General features: G+C 41.2%; 1 pseudogene across 1 annotated transcript; it reads left to right on the top strand.

Moving 5' to 3' along the window:
• The first annotated feature begins 1,391 nt into the window (after positions 1–1,391).
• On the top strand, positions 1,392–1,976 carry LOC308609575 (cytochrome c oxidase subunit 5A, mitochondrial-like; annotated as a pseudogene). The gene has a single exon. The product of its transcript is annotated as a cytochrome c oxidase subunit 5A, mitochondrial-like (transcript).
• The last annotated feature ends 6,174 nt before the right edge of the window (positions 1,977–8,150 follow it).

Raw genomic sequence — 8,150 nt, 5'->3', positions numbered from 1 at the left:
ACTTATGACAAACTCCCCCGTTTCCATCTCATTTTGGATGATATATTGCATGATCACTCCAGTTCTAGGAATATTCACGGAAAATCACAAAACTGGAGGGTTTTCTTGTTTTGTTTTGTTTTTATTTTCTTGCCACAGCTCTGATAATCATGGCCAAGAAGATCTTGTGACCTTCTACAAGAGTGGGATCTTAGCTCCCCAACCAGAGATCGAACCTGTGCCCCCTGCAGTGGAAGCACAGAGTCACAACCACTGGACCAGACCGCCAGGGAATCCAAACTCATCCTAATTAACAGGAGCATGGATGAGAACCACGGAACGCCAGACCTGGAGGGGTTAGATTAACAGGACCAGCCCGAGATGTGCACAGATGCCAGGAGAGATTTGGACACATTCCTCTCTAGACCATAAACAACTTAATTGCATCATAAGCTGACCGAAGGGTGCTGTGAGACTCTTAAGAGAAGATGTGATTAGAATACAAAGATGGGCTATTTGGGGCTGCATCTGTAGGTATCGTGTGGTTCCGGGGTCCCCGGAGGAATCAAAGGTTTTTATTCTCAGGTGCCAAGTTTCCACCTCTGGAGGGGACGTCAGGGAGCTATTTATCAAATTCGGGTGATAGCTCACACCTTACCTTTGTAGTCATGAAAAGGTGGGGTCTTATCTTCACTGAAAACCTCATCATTCTCTTAGGTATATGCACGTCATGTTCTGGTTTATGTAGTCTCAGTGCTCACTCTCCTGGATAATTAGAACATTTCCTCCCTGTTGTTCTGGTCCTGTTTCCATTTCCCTGGGCTGAAGGATGGGTGTCACATCAGCCTAAAAGGTGGCTCAGCGTCCAAGAACTCTTCCTGCAAGAAGGCGGTATCGTGTCACTGTAGGGCTCTGGAGAAACTGGGCAAAAATGATTTTCTGTTGTGTGTTATCTTTGCCCTGATTGCTGAATCTCTGTGGCTCTTTACCCTAGACCCCACTGGGTTTCTAATTCCTGTGGATTTACGAAAATTTCTTTGGGCACCTTCCCCTTAAAAAAAAAAAAACCCAAACACTAAAATTCAATGTTGCTAGAAATTATTTCATGGAAATCTAAGACAGTGTGCTTGGTAGACACAATTGGACATACGTAAAGTCCTTCATTTTCTGTATCAAGGGAAAAACATTTGATTGTTTTTATAAACCTGGCTAGGATGCCATATGATGGAAGACTTAAATATTTCATTTCTAGGTCTGTCGGAAAATGGGCGTTGAATGAATTAATGATGGTACAGTTGAATCTGTCACCTTCTTAATGGCTTACTCAGGAATTTATGGGCATAATGTCTTCTTCATATTACGTGAGATTTGAAACAGCCCAGGGGCTTATCCTGTGTGCCACCATCGCCATCATGCTGGGCTCCACTGCCGGCTGGTGCTCCGTAGCAGCCGCCGCAGTCGCCTGGACCAGCCCTCGAGGCCTCCTGCACCCCCTCCGGCCTCCAGCCCCGCCGCCGCCCTCCAGTCTATTCACTGCTACTCCCATGGGCCACATGAGACAGACGAGGAGTTTGATGCTCGCTGGGTGACATACTTCAATAAGCCAGACATTGCTGCTTGGGAATTGCGTAAAGGGATGAACACACTTGTTGGCTATGATCTGGTTCCAGAACCCAAAATCACTGATGCTGCTTTGCGGGCATGCAGACGCTTAAATGATTTTGCTAGTGCAGTTCGCATCCTAGAGGTTGTTAAGGACAAAGCAGGACCTCATAAGGAAATCTACCCCTATGTCATCCAGGAACTTAGACCAACTTTAAATGAACTGGGAATCTCCCCTCCAGAGGAACTGGGCCTTGACAAAGTGTAAACCCCATGCATGGGCTTCCCAAGGATTTACTGATACTGTTACTTGATTGTAAACAGTCACCTGGAAATACTGATGATAACATATTACCTCATTTGAACAAGTTTTCCTTTGTTGAGTACCAAACCATGTAATGTAACTTGGACTTTAATAAAAGGGAAATTAGTTTGACCTGAAAAAAAAAGAAACAGCCCAGGGTCCTCTGTATCTTAATAAGCCTCCATCTTTGGACACTGGGGGTGGTGAAGACCCCATACAGACCCCAAACATCTGAAGACTTGGGGGAGACTCCAAATAAAGGGTCTGCTGAGGAAATAAATTTGGCTATGGCACATTTTAGGGGAGATAAAACACCATACCCTGGATCCACCTGAAGTCAAAGGGAATGAAAACAAGACCCACTCTGTAAGTATATATCAATGCCAGGTGCTGGTGATAATGTAGCCTGAAGGTTCTAACTGGAAAAAGTGATACTGGGATGCATTATGTGGTTCTTTTTTTTTTTTATTTGTGAGTATACCAGCATTTATTATTATTATTTTTTATTTATTAAAAATATGGAACAAATTTGCGTGTCATCCTTGCGCAGGGGCCATGCTACTCTTCTCTGTATTGTTCCAAGTTTAGTATATGTGCTGCCGAAGTGAGCACTACGTGTCTCTTGAAATAAAAATCTGGGGGGACTTTTCTTCCAGTCTTCTATCCATTATCAGTGATTCTCAACCCAGAATGATTTTCTCCCCCAAGGGAAATTTGGTAATGTCTGGAAACATGTTTGGTTTCCAAGAATGGATGATTCTACTGGAATCTAGTGTGTAGGATCCAGGGGCCCCACCAAGCATCCTACAATGCCCAGGATGGGCACCACCACAGACAATGATCTGGTCCCTAATGTAAATGGTACTTCTGCAAACCACAGATGAAGGCAAATATGTTTTAACCCAGATACAAAAGAAAATGACAGAAAGCATATAACAGATAACCAACAAGGACCTACTGTATAACACAGGGAACTCTGCTGAATATTCTGTAATAACCTAAATGGGAAAAGAATTTGAAAAAGAATAGATACATGTATATGTATAACTGAATCACGTTGCTGTACACCTGAAACTAACACAACATTATTAATCAACTCTACACCAATATAAAAAAAATTTTAAAAAAAGAATGCATGTAAAACATTCATTAGAGTTTCTGGAAACATCAAGTACTTCAGGGTAATGTTTCCTGGGTGTACATTAAAATGATAATCCAAAATTTCATTTTTAGATTGCACACATGTTGACTTCTGTCTCCATGCAGCTTGAAAAATAGAGGCTAATTAAATTATGCCAAGTGTATGGAAGGTTTTTACCCCCGTGGTTTTTGAAGTTCACTGAAGCAGTGTTTGTTCTCCAGCTGAATAAACATCTAAAGTGGATCCGACATTTCAAGTTTGTTTCTGTGCTGGGAGCCCCATTGGGGAGGGGGGTGGGAAGGTGTCTCACTGGATCTCTTACTGTTTAAAATATAACAAAGATTGGGAAAGAAACCCTATAAAGTCTGTTTTTATGATGATGTATGAAACAACAATCATGGGAGATCTTTCAAAAAGCCAAGTCCACAATTGAACACATTTTAAATTTCCTATGAGACATTATAAAAGAATGGGTTAGATTTGATTAGAAGGCAGACCAAGCTGGTTCTCAGAACAGAGTGGCGGTCAGGGTTTGGTGTCATGGGCACCCATCTTTGTAATGTGACCTTTCCTCCACACCCACCCTCCCCAGCTGTCCAGTGTCCTGCGGGTTCTTATTTTCAGGACAGAAACTGGCAACAGACACTGACCTCCCACTCAGAAAGCTGGGTTCTATGTCAGCAATGATGATTATTTTTCTTTCAAGAAACATGTATTATGTCTCTTCCAGGAGGTGGACAGACTCTAAGTGGTTCCAGTGATGCCCACCTCTGGATATTCATGTCCTTGTATAATCCGCTCCCCCTGAGTGTGGGTGGGATCTGTGTTTTGTTTCTAACCAAGAGAAGATGACAAAGGTGAGGAGACGTCACCTCTGTGATAGTATTACATAAGATTGTGACTTATGTCTTATAAGCAGGTTCTCTGTACGGACTCCCACCGTTGCTGGCTTTGATGAAATATGCCGTGAGCTGCCCTATGAAGAGGTCTGCAGGACAAAGAACTGAGGGCAGCCTGATGGCCAGCTAGGAATGCAGCTGCTTAGTCCAACAACCCCTGAGGAACTGAATTCCACCAACAACCCCGTGAATGAGCTCGGAAGTGCATCCTTCCCCCATGGAGCCTTCAGACGAGATACCAGCCCTGGGCACACCTTGATTGCAGTTTTGTGAGATCCTAATCAGAGGACCCAGTTAAACTGACCCACAGAAGCTGGAGACAGTAAACATGTGTTCTTGTAAACTTGTGAGTTTGTGATGATTTGTTACACAGCCATAGCTAACTAATACAAGTCATAAGCCAACCATTCTGCTAGAACCCGAGAACAGAGGAACAAATAAGGGACTGCCCCATCCTTCAGTACATGGTTGGATCCCCTGGAAATCAGCCCCCATCCTTAGGTGATTTGCAAATGACATCTCATGAATACAACAAAAGACACCTTTATGGCTCTTAACACAGGAAATGCCACGGGTTTGGGGAACTCTGTGCCAGGAACAGATGAAGAGCAAATATATAAATCACTCTATCATGCAAACTATTATTATGTTTAGAATGGATAAACAACAAGTTCCTACTGTACAGCACAGGGAACTATATCCAATTGCCTAGGATAAACCATAATGGAAAAGAATATAAAAAAAAGAATGTCTATATGCATATAACTGAGTCACTTTGCTGTACAGCAGAGATTGGAACACATTGTAAATCAACTATACTTCAATTAAATTAATTAATTAAAAAATAAATCACAAGCATCCTACTACTGAAGACTCTCAGGCTCCTTTCTTGAGCCACCTTTCCTACCTTTTCAATTCCTTGGGTGACCAATGAAGCCTTTTATCTTAAAACACCATCATCTGCCAGCAACCCTCAAATTTATCTCAGTACCTTTGCTCCAGACTCACATTATCCAACTGGCTACTAGGATACTTAATGGATATGTGATTAATACCCATGTTCATGAGATTTCCAATTCAGCAAGCTCAATGCTGGACATTTGACCTTCCTTTGAAACCTTCCTCCCTGCCAGCCTTCTCCATCTCTGCCCAAATGTTTCGAGTCCATACTTACTGTTCTCTTGTGTGTCCCACATCCATCCATTAGGAAATCTCATTCGCTGTCCTGTCTGTATGACTTTCCTAAGACTGCCGAAATGTATACTCTCACATTTCTAAAGGCCAGACATCCGCGATCAAGGTGTGAGCAGGACCAGGCTCCCTTCAGAAGCTCTATATGAGGGTCCCTCCATCCGTCTTCCAGCTGCTGACAGCTCCAGGTGTTCCTTGATTTGTAATGCAACACTCCAATCTCCTTATCCTCGGGGGATACATTCCAAGATCCCTGGAACCAAGAATAATACCAAACCTTATATACACTCTGTATTTTTCTATACATATATACCTAGGATAAAGCTTAATTTATAATTAGGCACAGTAAAAAGATGCCCAAATTGCCAGCATCACTACTCTTGTGCTTTGGGGTCATTATTAAGTAACATAAGGGTTCTTTGAACTCAAGCACTGAGATACGGGAGAGAGTTGATCTGATAACCAAGACGGCGGTTAAGTGAGGAAAGGGTGAAATTTGCTGGACAAAGGGAGGATTCACATCATGGGCAGGACAGAGCTGACCGCAGGATGCTGCACAATTTAAAACTTAGGAATTATTTCTTCAGTTTTCCATTTAATATTTTCTGACTGAGGTGGACCATGGGTAACTGAAACCACAGAAAGTGAAACCACGGATAAGGGGGGAGTATTGTATCTGCCTTTGATCTCACATGGCCTTCTCCATCTGTGTCTGTGTCCAAATTTCCCTGTTCTTTTTTTTTTTTTTTTGGATTTTAAAAATATTTTTAAATTACAATAATTTGTAAATATTATTTATTTTTTTATTAAAGTATAGTTGATGTACCACGTTGTGTTGGTTTCATGTGTACAGCAAAGTGATTCAGTTATACACATGTATTCTTTTTCAGATTCTTTTCCCTATAGGTTATTACATAATAGTGAGTATAGTTCTCTGAGGAGGTCCTTGGTGGTTATCTATTTTATAGATAGTAGTGTGTATATGTTAATCGCAAGCTTCTAATTAAGGACACCAGTCACGTTTTGTGAGGTCCCACCCAAATGACCTCATGTTAATTTGATCGTGTCTGCAAAGAAATTATTTCCAAATAAGGTCACATTCGCAGGTACTGGCAGTTGAGGTGTCACACATCATTTTTTTTTGGTGGGAGACACAATTCAACCCATAGCACCATTCAAGTATATCAGCTCTCTGAGCACTTCTCAACATCTTCATTGCAATCACCCTGATGCAAAATACCACCAATTCTTTTCCAGCAAACAACCAGAGTGCCGTGGATTATTAGGGATGTTCCCCAAGGCACATGTGATTTCATTATTCTACAGGACCCACTTCACCCCTTAGCATCTTGTCTGTACAACCAGTTCCTCACTCACGCTTCGCCACCCATGCTGTTCCATGAACATACTAGGTGACCCTTACCACAGGGCCTTTGCACAACCTGTTCCCACTACCTGGAAAACTCTCCCTGCAGCCGTCTGCTTGAGATCAGCCCTCATGGCCCCCAGGCCTTAGCTGAAATGCCACCTTCTCCATGAAAGCAAGCTTGACACTCCTGCACAGAAAATTTCAACTTCTCTTCTGCTCTCAGCTGAGGGCTCCAAGTCCCCGTATACTCTTCTGCTTTTTAAACTTTCCATAGCATTTATCACCTTCTAGCATCTTCTGTGATTCACAGATGCCTGATGTTTATTCTATAATAGAGGCTTCAGCAGAATGCAAGACATGTTTTTCTCCCTGACATAGCCCAGTAGCTGCATGAGTCCTTCTGAAAAAGGTGAGACTTGGTAGATGTTTACTGAATGAATAAATTCATGATGGATGAGTCCCTTTGAACAAAGGCAGGACGCAGTAGATGTCTACTGAATGAATGAATGAATTCATGATGGATGAGTCCCTCTGCAAAAAGTCAGGACTTGGTAGATGTCTACTGAATGAATGAATGAATGAATGAAAGTTAAATGCCTCTCCCGAGATGTCACTGATAAGAATCAGAAACAGGGCTCAAACTCACACTTCCATGTGGAATCCAACCTTCTTCCCACAACAGCAAAATCTAGTAGAAATACATTCACTGATGGTTACTAGCCCATTTTCAAGATGTAACCATAAGGAAAAACCATTAAGACTCATGTTAAAATAATCTATATAATGATATTTGGAGGATAAAAGGGAAACAAAACATGACCCTAAAGTACCCCTAAACATTTCATTATCTGCTTACAGAATACAAATTTCCATCAGGACAATTTTAAATGAATCAGTTGAAACTGACCCTATGGAAATTCCTGGAGCTGTAGTATTTTAAAATGGCCCTGCTCACATTTTTAGTATAAATACAGTCTCATTTTCTTTCTTACAGTACAAGGGAAAACCAAATAATGTCAACAAACCTCAGGAGAAATAGACAAATTATACCATCAATGCAAAAACAAATTATTGAAGAAAAAAAAGTCGGACTCAATTCCACAACAAAGCAGTTGCATGCTTTCCAATACTACTGAGGAGTAGCATAAATTTGGTTTTTTAAAAACACTTAATTCCCCTCAATTGCAATTCCAATTCTTGCTTTGCTGTTTGTAGTGGTTTGTTTGCTGTTCTATTGTCCTAAATTGCTTCTGAGAACTAGAATGTAGTCTTGATGCTTAATCCAATTCAGCTATATTCATTGTCTTATTATTTTCTCAATAAGTAAATATTTTCATTTTGGAGAATGGTTCCAAAACACAATTATACCTCCCAGCAAGGGTTGTCATGCAAATTCATAAGTCACTACTACTTTATTTATTTTTATTTTTTTTAATTGAGGTAACATTGGTTTATGACATTATATAAGTTACATGTGTACAGCATTATATTTCTGCTTCTGTATACACCATGGGATGCTCACCACCAAAAACTTAGTTTCCACCAATCACCATATATTTGATCCCTTTTACCCATTTTGCCATCCGCCTCTGGTCCCTTCCTCTCTGATAACCGATACTCAGTTCTCTGAATCTACATGTTTGCATTTGATTGGTTTGGTTTGTT

Source organism: Mesoplodon bidens (assembly GCF_964165515.1).
Source record: "Mesoplodon bidens genome assembly, chromosome: X".
Taxonomy (NCBI): Eukaryota; Metazoa; Chordata; class Mammalia; order Artiodactyla; family Ziphiidae; genus Mesoplodon; species Mesoplodon bidens.
The sequence above is the reverse complement of the archived record's forward strand: the minus strand, read 5'-3'. Positions and strand labels throughout refer to the sequence as shown.